This window comes from Ambystoma mexicanum, chromosome 7q, assembly GCF_040938575.1.
Source record: "Ambystoma mexicanum isolate Mex_15411 chromosome 7q, UKY_AmexF1_1, whole genome shotgun sequence".
Lineage (NCBI taxonomy): Eukaryota > Metazoa > Chordata > Amphibia > Caudata > Ambystomatidae > Ambystoma > Ambystoma mexicanum.
In genome coordinates, this window is record NC_090941.1 from 934239687 (window position 1) to 934264113 (window position 24427).

The window sequence follows — 24427 nt, forward strand, 5'->3', positions numbered from 1 at the left end:
CAATGGGAACGTCGATTCTTTTGAGGAACAGAATTACAGACTGTTTTGCACGTCTAAGGAGGAACATGATGTTGTGTGTTCCCATCCTTAGTTCTCGTGTTGTGAGTGTATGACTTTACCTCAATTTATTGTAAACAGTAGTATGTTTTTTTTTAAAAAGAATACTGGAATTTTTGATTTCCAATTATTGGTAGCTGTTTTTTGTCAAACAATTGAGAAACAACCTTTGAAAGCAAACAATGTCCTTTTCAAGGCTACCATTCCTTTTCAATAAAGAGCTTGTTCATACTTTGATTAAATAAAATACACCATGGTGGTGCCATAGGACAAGTATAATGTTGTTCACTGTTTATTGTATCATAAAACAAGAATGCAAATGTACTACTAAAGATGTGTAAACGTGTGTGCATCAGTTAACTAGAAAAAACGTTTCAATGTTTTTCTTACATATTGTATGCTGTGTACATATATCAAATCCAATGAAATTCAAAGACAATACGTTTGTTAAAGCAACATTATGATAAAGGCATGATTGTAACAAAAGGATTTTTAATAAGTGACGTTCCATGTAATAACTTTGAAAACAACATTCAGTTACAAAATTGTTAATATTCAATGACAACACCTTGTTAAGGGGATATTTTAGTTAAAGGAATGGTTCGGTCAGAAATATTATTGTCCCTGTGGTTCGGCCATGTGCTTTTAACCATAATTCGATCGATCGTACAAACATTTCATATGCACCTTACCCGAGTTTTCGTCTCATGAACACAAGCAAAATCAGGCAGCAGGGCGTGGCCATCTTGTGATAATCTTATCACCTGCTGCATCCCCCTATGTGACCTGCGTTTGCAGCACTAAATCATATCCCCGCCCCTGAGCCTGACATCACCAAATCATTTATATTCTCCGCCTCTCGCCGTGACGCGCCCAGTCGTCACCTACGCGACTAGACGCGGAACCTGGAAAATAACACACATAGTCTCACAGCGCGGCACGTCACAATTAGGAATATGAAACTGTACTTTAAAAGGAAACAGCAAGACTGTACAATTGGTAAAGTACATGTATTTCACATTAAATGTTTCGATAACATTCGGCGTCTGACCTAATCAATTAAAATGGAACTTTTTTTCTTTGCTCTCGTTTCATAAATCCGCAAATGTTTATCCTAAGTCACGCCCTGTTCCTTTTGGGTACACAGGGTGTTCGTTTTGTCTAAATGATGCACTTTGGTCGCTCGGTGAATAGCAAGGCTGGTGCATGAACTTGGCACTAGACTACTGTAAAGGTTGTTATGTTGCTCCTAATCGCCAGTACCGCGTATGGACATATTGGACCTTGTCTGTCGTCCCAAAAGACGGTTAAGTAGATCCAGTGATTGACATGTAGCTGCAGCTGGCGGTTGAAGAAGCCATCGTTCGGGGTCTGGAATAGATGACAATCGCAGAACGGCACGATGTACCTGTTTGCAAAAGATAAAAATCGAAAAAGTGTCTCAGTTGCCGATCTTTATTACAATTAATAATTTCCTTTATTAACAGAGGTGACACAATGTGAACTGAGAGAATACAACGTGGAATATCAAAGTACTCTATTTGCTTCCGAGGGTAGTGCGATCGAGAATGTTGAGCTCTAAACGTAATGTGTAAACTGGGGCAAGAATTCGAGGTGCAAAAACAATGTCATGATTTATTAGTGTAGAGCCAGGGAGAAACGAGTGGTGGTCTACATGCATCTCGATGCTGGCCTGCCCATGTGCCCGGTAGATAGCCCAGCACACAAAGGTTGTACTAGCACTTCATTGCAATATGCCAAACAGAACGAACAAGTACAATGTCACCCAGCAGTAACGGTCAGCTATTCATATTTCGATTAGTTCTGGTATGAAATCGTCTGAAGAGAAACTTACATTATATTCGGCATTTGCATTCTCTAGGTGTAATGCAGACCGTAATGCAGACTCCTCCGTTCGTGTCAATGATTTCTCATAAACTGAACTTATATGTAACTAGGTGCAGTTTCGGAATGGGCAACCTTATCATATCATACGTTATTACACCCCACCGTCAATTCAATCCCTTTCGGAATGGTCCCTGCCTCTCAAGGTCAAAAAACAATAGAACCTTATACTGTGCAAGGGACGCGTGGGCCTCCCAGTTCCCAAGCAAAAATTCAAAGCTGGTGATCTTCACTCAAAATGAACATACATTCTTACTTTGCAACAACCCGTGTCAACTCCATGAGAACATGAATTTTGAAGCACAGGCACAGGGAATTGGAGGCTGTCACTGCTCGTTTTTCGTCGCGCTTCTGAGCTGTAGCGGAAAAATTGCCAACAACAGAATGCCCCCTATTCCGAAATTATAGTCGATGTAACACATAAAATGAGTCAAAATGTGTCTACTGATAGGCCCACCTCTGCTTATCTCATGGCCTCCTACCCCATGGCATGTTTTCACAGTCAGTACTTCTTGCGTGCCTAGAATGTTTTGTGGCCTAGGTCTAATCCCTTTTGTAGGACCGGCAGTTATTCAGCTTTTTGCAGACTTTATTGCAAGTCAACTGCCAAAACCCAAATATTCTTACACACTGTTACCCATTGGTCATTAACACGAAAAATGAAGGTCCCACAGTATCTCGACTAGACTGTGAAATGTGAAAGCAATTGTAATAATTGTAATATATGTTCAAGAAAAAAACTAAGAGGAAAGATTTCAAAAGACAAAATGCATACTTTATTTGTACAGTTTATAGAAACATTTTTTGCAAAAATAAAAACAGACGGTAATCATTTCAACTGGGATTTGAACGATTTAACAAGCTCTCCTTTGGGTGGACATGGCACGCTGGCAATGTTTTGTGGCAATGTATGTGTGCTCTGAACAGATTTGTGCACAATTCCATGAGTATGCATCTCAACGGCATTAACAATAAGATCTTTCACAAAATCGAATTCCGTTTTCTCATATACCAGTTTGACAACCCATGTTTGGCTTCTTTTCATAAAGGCCATAGTGTAGCGAAGCATCCCTAAGTTTCCTGCAGTCCTAGATTGTTCCCGGCCTACATTCTCGTTATGCGCTAATGCCGCAAGTAAAGTCCTACATTTCATCCCTTGGTTGCCAAAATACAATCTCTTTGGCCTGTACTTTAGGCACATATTGTGGAACACCTCCAAATCTCCTGTGTGACAGAATTCTGTGAGTCCCTTAAGATCTCTTGATAGAGTTTTATCAAACACAATCTTCTCAAGGCCTTTGTGTGGAGGTGAAGATGGGATCAACCACTTCTTCTTCCGTGCGTGCTCTGGGGACAAAGGGCCATGTTCACATTGGTGGAAATGTTGGTTTTCTGTCCAGTGGTGAACGTTGGAACAGTGGTGCATTAGTGACCACCATTTTTCCAGTAGAATTTCCACAGACCCATCACATGTTTTGGAACTCCACCAAAGATGGTTGCTGAAAGAGTGGGACCATTGCGAAATACCTTCCAAACCTTTTTTTTTTCCCTGCAGCCGAGATTTTTTTATTGATTGATTTGGCAACATGCCATACATCAAATTGATGTTTAATATTTGGATACTGCTCTCTCATTGTCGTGGCTATTGAAACGTGTCTGTCCGTGGCTATGAGGTCGATTTGCAATCCCCTTGATTGTAGATCTTCCAGTGATTTTATAAAACCTAGTTTCTCCATGGACACAGAGGATTTACATTGGGACACCTGCACAACCACCGAAATCACACTTTTCTTACTGTCCATGTCCTGAAGATGGTAGGTGCAGTACTTGGCACAATACCGGGGCTGTCACACTGTCCATCACCAGCTAGCCTGAACCGTTTGTTGGGGAATGCACTTTGTATAGCCAATTGTTCAATTTTCCAAGCATCACTAATGGCAGGAAATGGATAATCCCGTTGGTATTTGCAGTATTGCGTTTTAGAAATGAAATGAAGTCCCACAAACTGAAAGAAACTGGATAACTTTGTGAAACTAGAGCCACTGAAAAGTAAAGCTGCTGCACACAGTAGATTACCAGCTGGCAGTTTCCCCAGCATTAGCTCAAACAAGTTTGCCTAGTGCACACCTTTTAGTTTAAATGAGGTGGAAGTATTAAGATACTTAGCGGGGTGCAGGGGAGAATATCAACCCTGACACTGGGTTGTACCAAATTATGTGAAAACAACAGGTGTCCACAACCTTTGTGGAACACTCCCGTCCCTTGCACACCCTTGTAGTTGAAAACACAACCAAATTCTCTTGTGTAATTTCAAAAATAAAACTTTATAAAGGAATGATTTCGTCATCCATGAATTGTGTGCCCCAAATGGGGTTGGTTTAGACAAATAATAATTCAACGTACAATTTGTCACAGTTTATAATCAACCTATAAAACCTAAAGTAAACTGCTTTTTACAATACATGGTATTCATAGTAACTATTTTTCATAGTCCAGACAACCAAACATTAACATTTACAGTTCAAAGGACTTATAGTAGACAATTTGTACTTGATTTGAACTCCTAATACAATGTGTCTTAGTAGGCAGAGTCAAAGTTTTCAAGGTACAGTATGCTTTACGCGTTTCGGTGCGAATAGAACCCCTTCTTCAGAAGATGTCTACTAGACGTGTTTCCTCTTCAATTTATCTGTATCGACAGTAGAAAGTATATTGTTATTTTAATCATAAGGATACATCATAATCCCTGTCTGTCATGACTGGATTTTTCTTAATATATAATCACCTGTTCATTTCTTAGTGTGGTCTCAATTGGAGATACAAATTCCATCTTGATCGGTATATCTTTGTCAATCCTAAAAAAATATATTTAGAAAAATATAAAAAAGGGGGTTGTAAGTCCCTATCGTTATGAGAAGTAAATATGTAAAATAACTGCAACCATGTTTGCATTCTCGAACATGTCCATTAGAGAAAGGGTATAGATGATTACCTGATCAGTAAGTCGCAGTCAGGATTTTGGGTAATCTCCCGCTTTGTTAAAGCTCTACGCTCCTGTGGTGGATCTTAGCAGCACGATCAATGAAAACGTGGGCCCTGTAAAGCGGAAAGAGGTTTATCAGGGGCTATTTTTATCAGTTACCGAAATCCTATAGGATAATTCCATTGGTGAGTATAAAGTTCTAACTTAGCTTACCTCAAAAAGGGACTTCTTTGTGCATGTATCCTATGCTGAAATTCATACGAACGGCAACTGAACAAAAATGGCCGTTCTGGTGTTTATATAGCGTGCTGACGTCAATGCGTGTCAACGTCGTGACGTCACAATGTTTACTTTTCACAGGTGGCATGTATTTTGAGGTTACTGACTTGTGTTAGACGAGTCACGCTCACCAATGGCTTTCCACATACTTCCCCTCCCACTGAATGCACACATTTCAGCATCTTTATAATATCCATCAAGCTGCTGTCGAATACTATGTATTTGGCCTCTTTTATTATACTGTCATCTGGCAACACTGTTGTTTCGGACTAAACTGTTGTGGACATATCAGCCAAACCGGACATACTATAGTCGATATCTTTCGTCGGTCAATAGTGTTGATGCTTCAGTTTCTGTCATTTCAACATCTGTTGCTTGACCATGGATAGGAGAAAACATCAATGTGGACTGTTTTTTGGGGGGCATTTTTTTGGCGGGTGTCGATTGTGTCAAGTGCTCATTCATATAGTAATGTTAAACTATCATCTATAAATTCAATTTCACCTTCCTCTGGCGGAGCAGGCGCATTGTAGCAATGGTCCAAGGACACTTTGCTGGAATCGCTGGTCATATTAAATTCATTTTCTGGCCATTGGACATAGGCATCTTGAGTGTGAACATGACGCGCCCCAATTAATAGTTCCTCCATGGTGAAATCAGTTTGGCAAGCAGCATCTGTCATTTGTATCGCTGTCTGTTTCTGCATAGTCCGTACTCCATCGAGTAACTGCAGGACAGATATGAAAAGGGATGTTCAGTGTAAATCCAACATACAGTGTTGTACAATTTACATTTAAAAAAACATATAATGAAGGCCTTAGCACAAAACTATTGCGAACAATATAAAGTGTTTATAACTAACCTTATTTTTATTTCTTTTCTTTGAAACCTTCTTTACTCTAACATCAGCAAGGTGGCGCACCGACTCAGATCTACGTTCCTCCAGTTCAATATACAGATCTTGTATACATCCCTACAAAAAATAGTATCCATTCAAAATAAGTCATTGGCTTTACACATATAATTAGACCGACTTTCTTTCATTAGATGGTACTGTCAGTGCGCATACCTCTGGCTACGGATCAACTGTAAGGTCTGGTTCAGGAACAAGGGATAATGTAATTGTAGAGGATGCTGCAGCATCTCCCTGAAACACAGTGCTTGCATTAGTAAGGACGAAAAGATTGGAAACTGGACACACAATTTGGAAAGACGACAAAGGTACATATCAACAGTAAAGTAGGAATGAAACATTGTGTAAAACAATTACACAGTATGAAAATATGATCAGATTATCTCATCCTATTGAGCTATGAACACCCATACCTCTGACACCGGATCTACTACGAGGGATGTTGTAATTGTAGTGGACGCTTCAGCATCTCCCCGAAACAAGGTACTTGCATTAGTAAGGATGAAAAGATTGGAAACGGGACACACAATTTGGAAAGACAACAAAGGCACATATCAACAGTAAAGTAGGAATGAAACATTGTGTAAAGCAATGATACGTTGTGAAAATATGATCACATTATCTAGAATTCCGTGCATAAAAACCGTCTGGAACAGAATATCTAGGTAAGATTACCTGATACGCGCCAGAAGTGGTTGATGACTCCCAGCAAGACATGGATGTTTAATCTTGTTCCTTCATGTTCAGTGGATAGTCATGGAGTGGTAAATGGAAAGTATTATTCAATTTAGAAATTCCAACATTACAAAATGGCATGTAAGGAGACTGAATACGAGAAAATTACACTTATTGAAATGCATAATATAGCATAGTTATCCATCCCCATAAATCATTTTTCTATGTGGGTTCTACAAAACAAGGACTGATGTTTAGCAAAATAGTCATTATTTCAACAACTATTCAATCACATAAATATGGAAAGTTCTATAAGTGACATTTACACCAAAATTACAGGGGTAAAGCTAAATCCGGAAGCGTGACTCACCTGTGGCGGCATTTTCACAAATAAAGTCAGAATAGTGTTTGGGAGCAATTTCCGAGTTCACAGTTGATTCCTCTTGGTGTACAAGGATGTGTCGTACATATCTGGGTCGAAGTGCAGGCTGCGGATGCGGTATCGATGACCCCTCTTGTACTCCAAGACTTGTTTGACTCTACTTTCAAGTTCTTCCGGTGGATATCCGCAACGTCTGACCCATTCTCTTATTCGATCAACAGTCTTAGTGAATAAATGTATTGTAATGCCTTCGGATTTGTCATGGGTCTTCGAAGGGCAACCCAAAATAGAACATGCAGGCATTGTTGTAAATTCTGCAAAATAAAGGTCAACATTATTAGAAAATTGTTTTGCATAAACATGTGAGAAAGAATTAATTGGACCATACATTGTTCATTGCACACTTTCTTTTGGGCACCACAGCAAAACCAGTGCAGCGTGTGCGGCTGTATTATGGGATAAATTGCAGAAGCGATTCATTGATGTGTTGAAAATCAGAACATGTTACTTGTGCCTTGAATGTACTATCGTGCATGAAAAGGAAACATGCTTATATTATAGACACGGTCCGGGAAGGATGCAATACGATGCCAATTGACACTGATAAAAAAAATTGATATATCGATAACATAACAAAAGAAACTCAAGTCAATAGCAATGCACTACGGAGTTCGATACTTCGGAATAGATATAAATTTACAAATGAAGGAGATATGACTAGGATACATGCCCTTACCTTGACCAACAAACAGTTGGATCCAGCAAGCAGAGTAAATAGTGGCAGGAGATCAGGGAGATGTTCACAGGTAGCACACTGACGAGTTCACTCGAAGTGGTCACAAAGTAGCACATTCACGAGTTGACTTGCAGTGCTCAAAGATGTTCTCATGGTAAATATCCAGTGGTTTGTAAAGAATAACAAAAAGGGGTGTGTTTGTGAATGAACGACGTGTATATGTCGTGGTATTATGTACATTGCAGGGGCACGGTCTGCTTCAGGGGAGGCCTGTCTGGAGACACAGGGTCTGGGGAGGCAATGTGAACAATGGCCCCTGGGCGTAGGATACCTTTTGAAGTGTACATGTTGTTTGGCACCGTGGCCGTTCGCGCCCCTGACAGCACCCCATGGCAGTGCACATCCACTGGCGCGAACTGCCTTTGATAGTGGGGGGTCGGATGGATGGGCCGGGAGGCGTGCAGACAAGGCACTGGAACACTGCTGAATGGATGCACACTTATGTGGATTGCTGTTGCACGGTCTGCTTCAGGGGAGGCCTGTCTGGAGACACGGGGTCTGGGGAGGCCATGTGAACAATGGCCCCTGGGCGTAGGATACCTTTTGAAGTGGACATGTTGTTTGGCACCTTGGCCATTCGCGCCCCTGACAGCCCTCCATGGCAGCGCAAATCCACTGGCGTGAACTGATTTTGATAGTGGGGGGTGGGATGGATGGGCCGGGAGCCATGCAGACAAGGCACCGGAACACTGCTGAATGGAGACACACTTAAAAACTGAAACAACCATTGATACAATATATGTTGTGTTTTATTTGGTTTCTTATTTTAATGGGACAAAAATACTAGACATTGTAAAGGTCTGGTTGCAGCTCAGAGAGGGAAAATCCCCTGTACTGACCACTGTCACTGGGGAAAGTTTGTCTAATGGCGCCAACGACACAGGCGGGTATTATTCGTCGAACGCGGTGTCCAAGCCTCCCATGAAGCCACCATGTGTACGAACGATAGGCCACCAGCCGGTACCACCTATGAAAGAGAAAGATACAATCTGTTTTTAAATGACCAAGATAAGTGTATTAAACCTTAGTTGTCAATGACAATTCTTGTATGCAATGGCATTTTTGCCAGGACAAATGCTAACTAGACACTGCACAATATTGAACGACTTTTATGCGACTATTAGTAGAGAGTTGCAAGACTAAACGGATATGACAATGATATCTTGAAGTTAGGAGAATATAGGGGACAACCGTGAAATAGTAGTGGCCTAACTGACATCACAACAAGACTATACTTACTCGATACTTGGATTACGAGGGCGAACTGTTGCGTGAAGTTTGTGCATAAGCACCATCAAAATCCTCAACACGGACCATGTGAGACAGACTGCCGTGAAGTCTGGCAGCTCGGTAACGCATTGTGGCTGTGGATCGCCTTGCGATATTTATGACAAGCATCCAGAGTTTTCTCGGCAGCAGCAGCTCTCCACCTCGGTTGGCATTAGCGTGCACCGATTGCAGGTACACCAGGTGGAAACACCATCCATGTAACTAGGCCCAGGCTCTTCATCTGTTGAAACGTCCGCCCAACTGTTGTCCAAATACCCATCGTTTATAGAGCTTGCTCTTTCCAGTAATTCCTCCTCGGAATTCTCAGGCTGGTACAGGTAGGGCATTATTGTTGCCATTTTGTGGTAAAGAAATGAAAATAATTTATAGCGGTCGTACTGGTATCTATTCACACGGGCTACAAGCAACGAAGGTAGCTGACCAGAGCACAGAAACGAGTCACAGAATACTCAAAGAAATACAGCGAGAGGAATGGAAAAGAAAATCTGCTTTTGTGTGTTGTGAAACGCTCTGTTTATACTTATCGAGGAAAGAGGCTTCCTGCCGTTTCCATGGTGACACGTCATTAGCTGAGGCACAGAGAATGTTGACAGAGACATGCATTGGCGTTGTGAAATGGGCGGTACGCGTCTAGTGATGTCAGGCTTAGGGGCGGGGGATATGATTTAGTGCCGCAAATGCTGGTCACCCAGGGCAATGCGGAAAGTGATAAGATTATCACAAGATGGCCACGCCCTGCTGCCTGTTTTTGCTTGTGTTCAAGAGACGAAAACTCGGGTAAGGTGCAAAGGAAATGTTTGTACAAACGATCGAATTATGGTTAAAAGCACATGGCCGACCCATAGGAACAATAATATTTTCTGACCGAACCATTCCTTTAAGTGTATGCTTTGAAAGCATGCAAATTCAGTGACATTGTTTAGTTGAAAGTATGTTACGGTTTGCTTAGTAACATCAAGAAATTCATTTAATTTGCCAGTACAACAAATGTACACAATTATCACTTCTGTCCAATCGTGCACCGTACAGAACAACAAACATGACATCACAGATGACAAATAAAATTTGATTTCCGTTTACGAAGTTCGTCCAGGTATTGTGAACTGGAAGGCGAACACTAACAGCCAGTGATGACTTGATTTCAAAGTCAAATATTTTGTAGTTAATTAAGCAATGTGTGCCTCTTACCACGTGTGAAATCATCCTGCAAAGTGCCAAAGGTAGAGCCATTACATTCAGGGACATGTAGTGCAAACTAGAAACGTTTAAAGGACATCTAGAAATCAGAGAAAGCTATGAGAAATGGTGCATTCATAAATCGGATGCCCAGTCGAGGCCAGGATATCAAACATAACATAAGGCCTGTGAGTCAGTTGATGCCCCCCCACCCGAAGCCCCGGCAGTTATTCCTCATCAATGAAATGAAAGAATGGGGCGTTTAAGCAAGATAACAAATTCGGTGTTGAGCAAAACGTGTTATTACCCAAAACAGTACACATACATAAGCAATCACCTTAACATTAAACAGCTACTTTCTTTTGAGCAAAAATTATATTTTTTTAATTTTATTTATTTGCATTTAATTGATTTACAAAACGTTAAAATAAAAGTACCTTTCCATCAATCACAATGTATGCTTAAAAGTCTCAAAGGTCTCAAAGCGTCCTTAAACAAATTCATCAAAAACTTTCGTCAGGAATGTTATCAATGCAATCACGTGTGAGGTCTTTGCACCACTCATCAAGACAGTCCACCAATCGCCCGTGTCCTGTGTCAAGTACTCTGACATCAGATGGCCCAATTGCACAGTTTGCTCATCTTTTAACCCCGGGCAGAGTAGGAGAAGATGCTTCTCTTTCTAAAAGCGACACTTAAGCAGTGTATTGCCAAAATCCCTTTTGTGGATAAAAGGTTCAGTCTTGTGCTCAAAAACTGATCCCAATGCATTTGGTTCAGAAACTACACTAAATAATTAGGTTGAACATTTAGTTTCCGCAACTCTGAGGCCAAATGAGCTGAGGACTTGTAACTTCCTTCTGATTCCAGGGTCTGTATCCAGTCATTCTCATGCAATTATTTCTTTATTCTTGTTGGATTAGTTAGTAGCTTTTCGAGGGATCCCGATTTCGTTCAATTTGCTCATGTTCTTCTCTTCCCATTTGTTCAGGACCGAGCTGTTCCGAGATGATAATTCCTTGTAAATTCCTTGTAATTCCTTGTAAATTAGATCCATAATCGGCAGTCGAGGAGAGAGTAAACGTTTCCTGAGGAGTGCAAGACTGTTCCAGTCCACCATGGATTTTAAAGAGTGGTGGCCTAATTCTCAGCGTTTGATCTGAATTGAGTCGATGGAGGAAGACCCACATACTTTTTTCCAGAACTGTCCCTCCACCCAAGGCCATACCACACTCAGAGTAAAGAGCATTGCCTCAGCTCTGTAGATAAAAGAAGGGGTCGCTTTCGAGTTGTAGTAATTTAATACTGGATATATCAAAAAGCGACCACATTTTATGTTAAGGGCTAGTGCTTGACTGGCTAAACATTGACTTTTCGCTCTCAAAGGAGTCTCCATTGGAGTTTCAGCTTGGGTGTCACTGAACCACACTCTAAAGTATTTAAATGAACTCACTTGTTTGATGTGAACCCCATCTAGGTACCAGACAAAGCGGTTGTTCCTCTGTTTGAGTTACCAAAACATAACATCTTTGTTTTGTCTTTGTTTATCTCTAGTCCATTTTTTTTGATGCAGGAATGGAGTGAGTTAAACTGCCATTGGAGTCCAACAGGTGTTTGGTTGATGAGGACACATCCTCTGCATAGAGTAAGCAGCGTAGCTGAATCCCCCTTAAATGTCGATGGGAATCATCTGACCAGGGACTCTGAGTTCTTCATGTCTGCCAAAATAAAGTTAAACAGGGCCATTGCCAATGGTCAGCCCTGTTTGACACCCCTTCCCATAGCAATTTCATCAGAGAGAAGGCCAGATTGGTTGAAACACACTCTCATTGTTGTAGTGGAGTACAGGGCTACTAGCAAGGCCATCAGTGAATCCGGACAATTCTCAACATCTAGTTTTTTCCTGAGTTTATAGCCATCTACTTGGTCAAAGTCCTGGACCAAGTCTATGAAACCCATAAAGATCTTTGGTTTGCCTCCTTGAACACGACCTTTCAATATGTTTAATAGTAGGATGTTCTTCGGGGTACCAAGACCCTTCAGGAATCCTGTTTGAAAAGGGTTGTTGCAGCCAGCTAACAAACACCATTTTTGTAACAAATCCTGAGTGAGTGAGCCAAAAAAGGTCCTATAACATCCAGGAGGGTGATTGGTCTGTAGTTCTTAGGGTTTCCCATGTCCCCTTTTTTGAAAAGGGGGAACACTATCGCCCTCCTGCAGGAACTGGGAATTTGCTTCAATTTGATTATCTGGATGAATATTTTATGGATAAAGTTTGACGAATCATCTGCATGTTCTTTTAACAAGGCATTTGATAAGCCGTCTGGCCTGGGGTTTGTGAGTTGTTTAACTTTAGAATATGATCTTTGATGTCTTGGATTTCATATGGGAATTCCCATGGGTCAGTCCATCTGCTGTAGTCTTGGCTCGGTTCAAAATGTTCAGTTGCAGCACATCATTTCTTTAAGTGGCCGATCCAACATTCTTCACATATAGGATTGGTCTGGGTCTCAAACTGCCAGTTGATTTTACCAGAGCCCAGAAGTCAATGGTTTTCCTACCACAGATCACTCTGAGGATTGCCTCAGAGTCTGCCTGGTACATACTTAGTCTGTGCTGACGCTGCCACTGCTTATAACTCCTTTTCTATATCGATGCTATGGTCTCGTAGTTTGGTTGTTTTGATTTTTTTTGCCCCACGTGATAGTCTCCTATGGAGTTTTTCGTTAAATATGTGTGAGGTGCTCTGGAGCTGCGGAGCTCTCTTTCGAGATTTTGCACGATATAACTCTAAGCGGGGAGTATACTCCATTTTTGATCCCTCTTGTACAAAATCCATTGTGAGTTTGGTAATGCTCCACTTGTCCAGTTTTAGTCGGTTGCCTCCATTGGTCACGGATACCATCACTGGCATGGTCAGTCTCTCGCCTGATGTTTTTGCCACCCATTCCATGTGTAACAAATGATGGTCGCTGTTAAGGGTCTTCACTATGTTACATTTGGAAGGGAAGGAAACTTCTTGAGACAAAGATGTAGTCTATAATCGACAAATGACCGTCGCTCTCAAATTTAGCCTGGGGCGGCATATCCCCGAGTGTGTGGTTGTTTAACATATGTAGGTCCTTAGATATCATGAGTGATGACAACTTAATGCCCCTGAAAGATCTATTGCTTCCATTTATGAGGTCCCTCACATGATGATCGACTCTTGTACAGTTTGAATTCAAGTCTCCACATACGATGACGTACAGGGTCTGCTGGTTGATGTAGGCGTCGTCAATCAAGGCTGATATCATGTTGATAAATGACTCATCAGGAACCGCTTTTGGGTTCCAATATGTGTTAATTATTACCAGTTTGGATAGTATATTTCCATTATACAAATCTTTGGGGGCTTGCCACCCAATTAGAAGCTCCTGAGTGAAAATATCTGATGATATTACTTTAATAATAGACACTGCGCTACCTGATTTGGCCTCAAATAACAGACCGGAGGTTGGGTGTCCTTTTGTACCTTTTTTTGCCAGGCTCAGAGATATCTCATATCCATCAAGGAAGGGTTTTTCACATAGCCAAGTCTCTTGAAGGCAGACAAGATCGTAGTTTCCAAGATTTATATCACTAGGTTTCATCAGGTGGGAACAGCCCCTGCTGTTCTGTGATGCCAGTTTTAAGCTTACTGCCTTCAGCTTCTCCTTAAGTTCTGGAGATCCTGAGAAGGATGGTCCTTGGGCTTCTTGGATGGCGACTGTTTTTCATGTGAGGAGAGAGCTCTTGGTAGCCAAGACCAGTCTAATATCTTCACCGTTTCAGTCGGGACCGAGTTACAGATGTAACCCTTTCGTCTTGACGCTGGTGCTGGTCTGGATTAAAAGTGACAGACAATTTTTCTCCCACTCCCACTGGAACTCATCCTGTGTGTATCAGGTCCAAATATTGTAAGCCTTGAGATTGGTTTGGTTTTCTTTGGGTGGCATTGCTGAAATCCCTACCTGATAGACCTTGTGAAGCATTTGGGAGAGTTTGCTTGAAGGGAGACAATGAGGCTTGGCTTGCATAGGGTCAAAACCCAACATTGAGAAACGTTCAGCTGCTTCTATCAGCATACCTTTTACCACAGGTGGAGTGATGTGTAGAAAGATCAAATCAGTTCAATCTTTGTATTCAAATTTGATGATCTTCAAGTCTGTCGAAGACACTTGTCTTAGGTTTGGAATGCAATGCAGCAGTTCCATCACAGTTCTTCTATATTGAGGATCAGTTCATCGTCCTCATCGAGTATTCTCTACAACTTTAGACAGCATTTACTTGAGTTTTGAGATCTCCTGACAAATGTCTTAGGATCAGGTTTTGAAGTAAACTTAAAGTTCGCCAAGCTTTGATCCTAAGAAGTCTTTGTAGGTCTGTCTCTTCTTTGAGTTGAAAACTGCTCATCGATGGACGTTGAGCATCTTACCTCTGGAGCTTTACCCAACTCAGTGGTTTTTGAGAGAGTTGAACCGGTTGTCCTTTGTTGTTGTTCATGAGTGTCTCTTGCGAGACAGGGTATGACAGTAGGGAGTCTCGTAGTTGACAACGGAGGATGCCCCGACACTCCTAGGTTTAATTCTTTTGATACCTCTTTCTTTTTTCCGAGAGAGTAAAGAAGTGTGGAGACTGACTTTCACTAGATGGTGTTAGTGTAGGGGAGTCTACCCAATCAGTTCGAGCGGGAGACCCCATAGCCTCTATCTCTGATGTCTGCGCACATTTGTGCATTTCCATTGAGTAGATGGATAGGTCCATCAGGACTTGAAGTGTTGTGCTGACTTCTTTGTCCTTCTGACTCTGCTTCTTCTTGAACATCCAGCAATGAAGATGAAACAGAAGGCAGGTTTGGTACTCCTGATGTGCGCTTCCTGGGCGCTGGATTCTGGGGGTCCATTGAGCTATTTAATGATTGGGCGTTTGTACTCTTAGGATTGGTTGTAAAGTTTTTAGACTTAGTCACCATCTGGTCTTTCAGTTGCTGTGCTCTTATGATTCGTCTAAGAAAAAATAGCAATTGCCGGGTTTATTGAGTTTTCTGTACTTAAAGTCGTAGTCTGTATTTCATCGACTTCGTAATCCAATGCTACACAGGGTTTTTGTTTTATTTTGAATAGGTCAGCAGGCTTCTTCCTAACAAATGAGTCAGATGTATTCCCTCTGGCTGGTTCCACTCCGTCTCCAGTTAGATCAACTTGTTGTAGGATGGTTTGTGTCTACGTAGCTTGGGATTGCTTTAAAGGTTGACTGACTTTTTTGAGATGTATGATGTTACTGCTGAGAGGCTGGGGATCGATTGGATGCTTTGTCAGATCATTTGGCATGATATACCCCTCCGTCAAAATTGGTTTTGTGTGCATCATTGCCATTAATGTTGTATGGTTCTTTAGAGTGTCATTTATGGATTCATAAAGGGAGCCAGAGCTATGATTAAAGTTGACATTATTGAAATCAGTACAAACAAGTTAACAGGTGCACTTCTCTAGAAAGAACATGGCATGAAAACCAGATCAGTGATTTTGACCCACTTTATGAGTCTGCAGGCTTTGCTTTTTGCTCACTGTACTTTTCACAAGGGAGGAATATCCATTTGCATATAAGTCTTTGTTCCGCCCACAAGGGCAGTCAGGCACCGAAATGCAAGGCAAACCTCCTTTGAACAGGAGTATCAACACCATCCACAGACACGTGTTTCTGCCTTGTTGGGCCTCATCAGTGAGGTGGCGCTGTGCATCTCTGAGCACAGTGAGCAGGGGGTCCATGTCTGGGTTCCCCCAGGTAACTTAGGGTGACCACCACCAAGTAACTTGCAAAAATATAAAAAAGGTAGCAGGCACCCCTCTCTAGAAAGGACATGGCATGATAATATGTTCAGTGGTTTTAACCCAATTTGAGAGTCCGCAGCCATCAATTTTTGCTCACTGTACTTTTCACAAACGAGGAATAACTATTTGCATATCAGTCTTTGTCCCGCCCACAAGGGCAGTCCCGCAACAAAATACCAGGCAAACCTCCTTTGAACAAGAGTACCAAAAAGCAACCCCAGACATATGTTTGAGCCTTGTTGGGCCTCATCAGTGAGGTGGATCTGTGCCGCTCTGAGCGGCGTGAGCAGGGGGTCCACGTCTGGGATGCCCCAGGTAACTTAGGGTGACCACCCCTGAGTTATTTGAAAAATAAAATAAAGTTAGCAGGCGCCCCTCTCTAGAAAGAACATGGCATGATAACCTGTTCAGTGTTTTTCACCCACTTTGAACGTCTGCAGCAATCTCTTTTTGCTCACTGTACTTTTCACAAAGGAAGAATAACTATTTACATCTCAGTCTTTGTCTCACCCACAAGGGCAGTCCCGCACCAAAATGCCAGGCAAACCTACTTTGAACAAGAGTACCAACAGCAACCCCAGACATGTGTTTCAGCCTTGTTGGGCATTAACAGTGAAGTGGAGGTCTGCCTCTCTGAGCACAGTGACTTGGGGGCCCAGGTCTGGGTTCAGTGGTTTTACCCACTATGAGAGTCTTCAGCCATCGCTTTTTGATCACTGTACTTTTCACAAAGGAGGAATAACCATTTGCATATCAGTCTTTGTACCGCCCACAAGGGCACTCCAGCACCAAAATGCCAGCCAAACCTCCTTTGAACAAGAGTACCAACAGCAAACCCAGACACGTGTTTCAGACTTGTTGGGCCTAATCAGTGAAGTGGAGCTGTACCTCTCTGAGCACAGTGAGCAGGTGGTCTACGTCTAGGTTCCCCCCGGTAATTTAGGGTGACCACCCCCATGTTGCTTGCAAAAATACAAAACATGTAGCAGGCGCTCTCTCTAGAATGAACATGGCATGATAACCTCTTCAGTGGTTTTTCTCCATTTTGAGGGGCCACCGCCAACGCTTTTTGCTCACTGTACTTTTCACAAAGGAGGAATAACCATTTGCATATTAGTCTTTGTCCCGCCCACAACTGCAGACCCACACCAAAATGCCAGGCACACCTCCTTTGAACAAGAGTACCAACAGCAACCCCCGACACGTGTTTCAGCCTTGTTGTGCCTCATCAGTGAGGTGGATCTGTGACTCTCAGAGCCGAGTGAGCATGGGGTCCGTGTCTGAGATCCCCCAGGTAACTTAGAGTGACCACCCCTGAGTAACTTGTAAAAATAAAAAAAAGGTAGCAGGCGCCCCTCTCTAGAAAGGACATGGCATGATAACATGTTCAGTGGTTCTAACCCAATTTGAGAGTCTGTAGCCATCAATTGTTGCTCATTGTACTTTTCACAAACGAGGAATAACTACTTGCATATGATTCTTTGGCCCGCCCACAAGGGCAGTCCCGCACTGAAATGACAGGCAAACCTCCTTTAAACAAGAGTACCAAAAGCAACCCCAGACACGTGTTTCAGCCCTGTTGGGCTTCAACAATGAGGTGGAGCTGTGCCTCTCTAAGCATAGTGAGCAGGGGGCCTATGTCTGGGTTCCCCCAGGAAACCTAGGGTGACCACCCCCAAGTTCCTTGCAAAAATACAAAAAAAAGTAGCAGGCGCATCTCTCTAGAAAGAACATGGCATGAAGACCTGTTCATTTGTTTTTATCCACTTTGAGGGTCTGCAACCATCGCTTTTGCTCACTCTACTTTTCACAAAGGTGGAATATCCATTTGCATATCAATCTATACCCCGCCCACAAGGGAAGTCCCACACTGAAATGCCAGGCAAACCCCCCTTTGAACAAGAGTACCAACATCAACCCCAGACACGTGTTTCAGCCTTATTGGGCCTAATCAGTGAATTGGAGCTGTATCTCTCTGAGCACAGCACAGTGAGCAGGGGGTCCACATCTAGGTTCTACAAGGTAATTTAGGATGACCACCCCCATGTTCCTTGCAAAAATACAAAAAAGGTAGCAGACGCCTCTCTCTAGAAAGAACATGGCATGATAGCATGTTCAGTGGTTTTTATCCACTTTAAGGGGCCACCGCCATCTCTTTTTGCTCACTGTATCTTTCACAAAGGAGGAATACTCATTGCCATATTAGACTTTGTCACGCCCACAAGGCCAGTCCAGCACCGAATTGCCAGGCAAACCTTGTTTGAACAAGAGTGCCAACAGCAACCACAGACATGTGTTTCAGCCTTGTTGGTCATTATCAGTGAGGTGGAGCTCTGCCTCTCTGAGCACAGTGAGCAGGGGACCCATGTCTGGGTTCTCCCAGGAAACCTAGGGTGACCAGCCCCAAGTTCCTTGCTAAAATACAAACAAGGAAACAGAGACCCCTCTGTAGAAATAACATGGCATGATAAGCTGTTCAGTGGTTTTTACCCACTATATGAGTCTTCAGCCATCGCTTTTTGATCACTGTACTTTTCACAAAGGTGGAATATCCATTTACATATCAATCTATGCCCCGCCCACAAGGGAAGTCCCACACCGAAATGCCAGGCAAACCCCCTTTGAACAAGAGTACCAACAGCAACCCCAGACACGTGTTTCAGCCTTATTGGGCCTAATCAGTGAAGTGGAGCTGTATCTCTCTGAGCACAGTGAGCAGGGGGTCCACGTCTGGGTTCCACAAGGTAATTTAAGGTGACCACCCCCATGTTCCTTGCAAAAATACAAAAAAGGTAGCAGACGCCGCTCTCTAGAAAGAACATGGCATGATAGCATGTTCAGTGGTTTTTATCCACTTTAAGGGGCCACCGCCATCTCTTTTTGCTCACTGTACCTTTCACAAAGGAGGAATACTCATTGCCATATTAGTCTTTGTCCCGCCCACAAGGCCAGTCCAGCACCGAATTGCCAGGTAAACCTTGTTTGAACAAGAGTACCAACAGCAACCACAGACACGTGCTTCAGCCTTGTTGGTCATTATCAGTGAGGTGGAGCTCTGCCTCTCTGAGCACAGTGAGCAGGGGACCCATGTCTGGGTTCTCCCAGGAAACCTAGGGTGACCACCCCCAAGTTCCTTGCTAAAATACAAAAAAGGAAACAGAGACCCCTCTGTAGAAAGAACATGGCATGATAAGCTGTTCAGTGGTTTTTACCCACTATGAGAGTCTTCAGCCATCGCTTTTTGATCACTGTACTTTTCACAAAGGAGGAATATGCCTTTGCATATTAGTCTTTGTCCCGCCCACAACTGCAGACCCACACCAAAATGCCAGGCACACCTCCTTTAAACAAGAGGACCAAAAGCAACCCCAGACATGTGTTTCAGCCCTGTTGGGCCTCAACAATGAGGTGGAGCTGTGCCTCTCTAAGCATAGTGAGCAGGGAGCCCATGTCTGGGTTCCCCCAGGAAACCTAGGGTGACCACCACCAAGTTCCTTGCAAAAATACAAAAAAAGGTAGCAAGCGCATCTCTCTAGAAAGAACATGGCATGATGACCTGTTCATTTGTTTTTATCTACTTTGAGGGTCTGCAACCATCGCTTTTTGCTCACTCTACTTTTCACAAAGGTGGAATAGCCATTTGCATATCAATCTATCCCCCGCCCACAAGGGAAGTCCCACACCGAAATGCCAGGCAAACCCCCTTTGAACAAGAGTACCAACAGCAACCCCAGACACGTGTTTCAGCCTTATTGGGCCTAATCAGTGAAGTGGAGCTGTATCTCTCTGAGCACAGTGAGCAGGGGGCCCACGTCTGGGTTCCACAAGGTAATTTAGGGTGACGACCCCCATGTTCCTTGCAAAAATACAAATAGGGTAGCAGACGCCTCTCTCTAGAAAGAACATGGCATGATAGCATGTTCAGTGGTTTTTATCCACTTTAAGGGGCCACCACCATCTCTTTTTGCTCACTGTACCTTTCACAAAGGAGGAATACTCATTGCCATATTAGACTTTGTCCCGCCCACAGGCCAGTCCAGCACCGAATTGCCAGGCAAACCTTGTTTGAACAAGAGTACCAACAGCAACCACAGACACGTGTTTCAGCCTTGTTGGTCATTATCAGTGAGGTGGAGCTCTGCCTCTCTGAGCACAGTGAGCAGGTAACCCATGTCTGGGTTCTCCCAGGAAACCTAGGGTGACCACCCTCAAGTTCCTTGCTAAAATACAAACAAGTAAACAGAGACCCCTATGTAGAAAGAACATGGCATGATAAGCTGTTCAGTGGTTTTTACCCACTATGAGAGTCTTCAGCCATCGCTTTTTGATCACTGTACTTTTCACAAAGATGGAATAGCCATTTACATATCAATCTATGCCCCGCCCACAAGGGAAGTCCCACACCGAAATGCCAGGCAAACCCCCTTTGAACAAGAGTACCAAAAGCAACCCCAGACACGTGTTTCAGCCTTATTGGGCCTAATCAGTGAAGTGGAGCTGTATCTCTCTGAGCACAGTGAGCAGGGGGTCCACGTCTGGGTTCCACAAGGTAATTTAGGGTGACCACCCCCATGTTCCTTGCAAAAATACAAAAAAGGTAGCAGACGCCTCTCTCTAGAAAGACCATGGCATGATAGCATGTTCAGTGGTCTTTATCCACTTTAAGGGGCCACCGTCATCTCTTTTTGCTCACTGTACCTTTCACAAAGGAGGAATACTCATTGCCATATTAGTCTTTGTCCCGCCCACAAGGCCAGTCCAGCACCGAATTGCCAGGCAAACCTTGTTTGAACAAGAGTACCAACAGCAACCACAGACACGTGTTTCTGCCTTGTTGGTCATTATGAGTGAGGTGGAGCTCTGCCTCTCTGAGCACCGTGAGCAGGGGACCCATGTCTGGGTTCTCCCAGGAAACCTAGGGTGACCACCCCCAAGTTCCTTGCTAAAATACAAAAAAGAAAACAGAGACCCCTCTGTAGAAAGAACATGGCATGATAAGCTGTTCAGTGGTTTTTACCCACTATGAGAGTCTTCAGCCATCGCTTTTTGATCACTGTACTTTTCACAAAGGAGGAATATGCCTTTGCATATCAGTCTTTTTACCGCCCACAAGGGAACTCCAGAACCAAAATGCCAGGCAAACCTCCTTTGAACAAGAGTACCAACAGCAAACCCAGACACGTGTTTCAGCCTTGTTGTGCCTCATCAGTGAGGTGGAGCTCTCCAGGCACACCTCCTTTGAACAAGACTACCAACAGCAACCGCAGACACGTGTTTCAGCCTTGTTGGGCCTCATCAATGAAGTGGAGCTGTACCTCTCTGAGCACAGTGAGCAGGTGGTCCACGTCTGGGTTCCCCCAGGTAACTTAGGGTGACCACCCCAACGTTGCTTGCAAAAATACAAAAAAAGTAGCAGACGCCTCTCTCTAGAAAGAACATGGCATGATAACCTGTTCAGTGGTTTTTATCAACTTTAAGGGGCCACCACCATCGCTTTTTGCTCATTGTACTTTTCACAAATGAGTAATACTTATTGGCATATTAGTCTTTGTCCCGCCCACAAGGGCAATCCAGCACCAAATTGCCAGACAAACCTTGTTTGAACAAGAGTACCAACAGCAACCACAGACACATATTTCAGCCTTGTTGGGCATTATCAGTGAGGTGGAGCTCTGCCTCACTGAGCACAATGAACAGGGGGCTCCTGGGTGGGTTCCCCAGGAAACCTAGGGTGACCACCCCCATGTTCTTGCAAAAATACAAAAAAGGTAGCAGGCGCCCCTCTCCAGAAATAACATGGCATGAAAACCTATTCAGTGTTTTTTATCCACTTTGAGGTTTTGCAGCCATCGCTTTTTGCTCACTGTACTTTTCACAAAGGAGGAATATCCATTTGCATATCAGTCTTCGTCCCGCCCACAAGGGCAGTCCAGCACCGAAATGCCAGGCTAGCCTCCTTTGGACAAGAGTACCCACAGCCACCCCAGAAACGTGTTTCAGCCTTGTTGGGCCTCATCAGTGATTTGGAGCTGTGCCTCGCTGAGCACAGTGAGCAGGGGGTCCACTCCTGGGTTCCCCCAGGTAACTTAGGGTGACCACCCGCAAGTTCAATGTTAAAATACAAAAAAGGTACCAGGCGCCCCTCTCTAGAAACGACATGGCATGATAATATGTTCAGTGTTGTTTACGCAATTTGAGATTCCGCAGCCATCTCTTTTTGCTCACTGTACTTTTCATAAAGGAGGAATAACTATTTGCATATCAGTCTTTGTCCCGCCCACAAGGGCAGTCCTGCAATGAAATGCCAGGCAAACCTCCTTTCAAGAAGTGTACCAACAGAAACCTTAGACAAGTGTTTCAGCCTTGTTCGGCCTAATCAGTGAAGTGGAGCTGTCCCTCTCTGAGCACAGTGAGCAGGTGGTCCATGTCTGGGTGCCCACAGGTAACTTAAGGTGACCCACCCATGTTCCTTGCAAAAATACAAAAAAGGTAGCAGATGCACCTCTCTAGAAAGAACATGGCATGATAACCTGTTCATTGGTTTTTATCCACTTTGAGGGTCCGCAGCCGTCGCTTTTTGCTCACTGTACTTTTCTCAAAGGAGGAATACCCATTTGCATATCAGTCTTTGTCCCGCCCACAAGGGCAGTCCCGCACTGAAATGCCAGGCAAACCTCCTTTGAACAAGAGTACCAACAGCAACCCCAAACACGTGTTTCAGCCTTGTTGGGCAGCATCAGTGAGGTGGAGCTGTGCCTCTCTGAGCACAGTGAGCAGGGGGTCCACGTGTGGGTTCCCCCAGGTAGCATAGGGTGACCACTACCAAGTTCCTTGCAAAAATACAAAAAAAGTAGCAGACGCCCCTCAGTAGAAAGAACATGGCATGATAACCTGTTCAGTGGTATTCACCCACTTTGAGGGTCGCAGCCATCGCTTTTTGCTCATTCTACTTTTCACAAAGGAGGAATATCTATTTTCATATCAATCTTTGTCTCACCCTCAATGGCAGTCCCGCACCAAAATGCCAGGCAAACCTCCTTCAAACAAGACTACCAACAGTAACCTCAGACACATGTTTCAGCCTTGTTGGGCCTAATGAGTGAAGTGGAGCTGTACCTTTCTGACCACAGTGAACAGGTGGTCCATGTCTGGGTTCCCCCAGGTAAATTAGGGTGACCATCCCCACGTTGCTTGCAAAAATACAAAAAAAGTAGCAGGCGCCTCTCTCTAGAAAGAACATGGCATGATAACCTGTTCAGTGGTTTTTATCCACTTTAAGGGGCCACCGCCATTGATTTTTGCTCACTGTACTTTTCACAAAGGAGGAATACTCATTGGCATATCAGTCTTCGTCCCGCCCACAAGGGCAGTCCCGCACCAAAATGCCAGGCACACCTCCTTTGAACAAGACTACCAACAGCAACCCCAGAGACGTGTTTCATCCTTGTTGGTGTAACGCTCACCTGGCTCCCACGGAGGCGCTGGTCTGGTCTGGGTTGATGTGGCCTCTTCAAGCGTGATGCGCAGAATTCGGACCACCGATTGAACAGGACCCCCAAATCTTTCTTGTCTGGCCCGTAGGAATATCCTTCTGCAGATGAGAAAAGGGGATTAACTGTCTGCTGAATAGTGTGCTTTCTCCCCCCTTTCCCCCTTCGTTCTTCTCGGACTTCCTCCAAAACCCCCGGTTTAAGCTCACCTTATGGTTTGGAAGGATGAACTCTCCATCCTGCTTCTGGTGCAGGGGCGCGCGTTCGTCCAGTTACTTCACTGGTTTTCAGAATGGCGCTGGCAAATCCACTTGACTTTTCTGAGCGATACGCCGTAAGTATGAAGATGCAAAAGTTCAAGTGTGAGCCTCCTTTATGGTGTTTTTCCTAACCTGTGATCTGTCCTTTATTTCAGGTGCAGAGCAAAGGCGATGCGTTGAGGGGTTAAATTGCCGGTGGTAAAATCAGGTGAGTTAGTGATGAGGGTGACCCCTCTAAATGTTTTTATAATTCCCCAGTAATGTCTTTTGTCCTTTCCCCATAGGGGCTGGGGTGCGGTACCTGCCAAAGATGCGGCGCCGACCCGAGATGTGGAATGATTCACCAAGAAAAGCCGGTAAGTAATATGG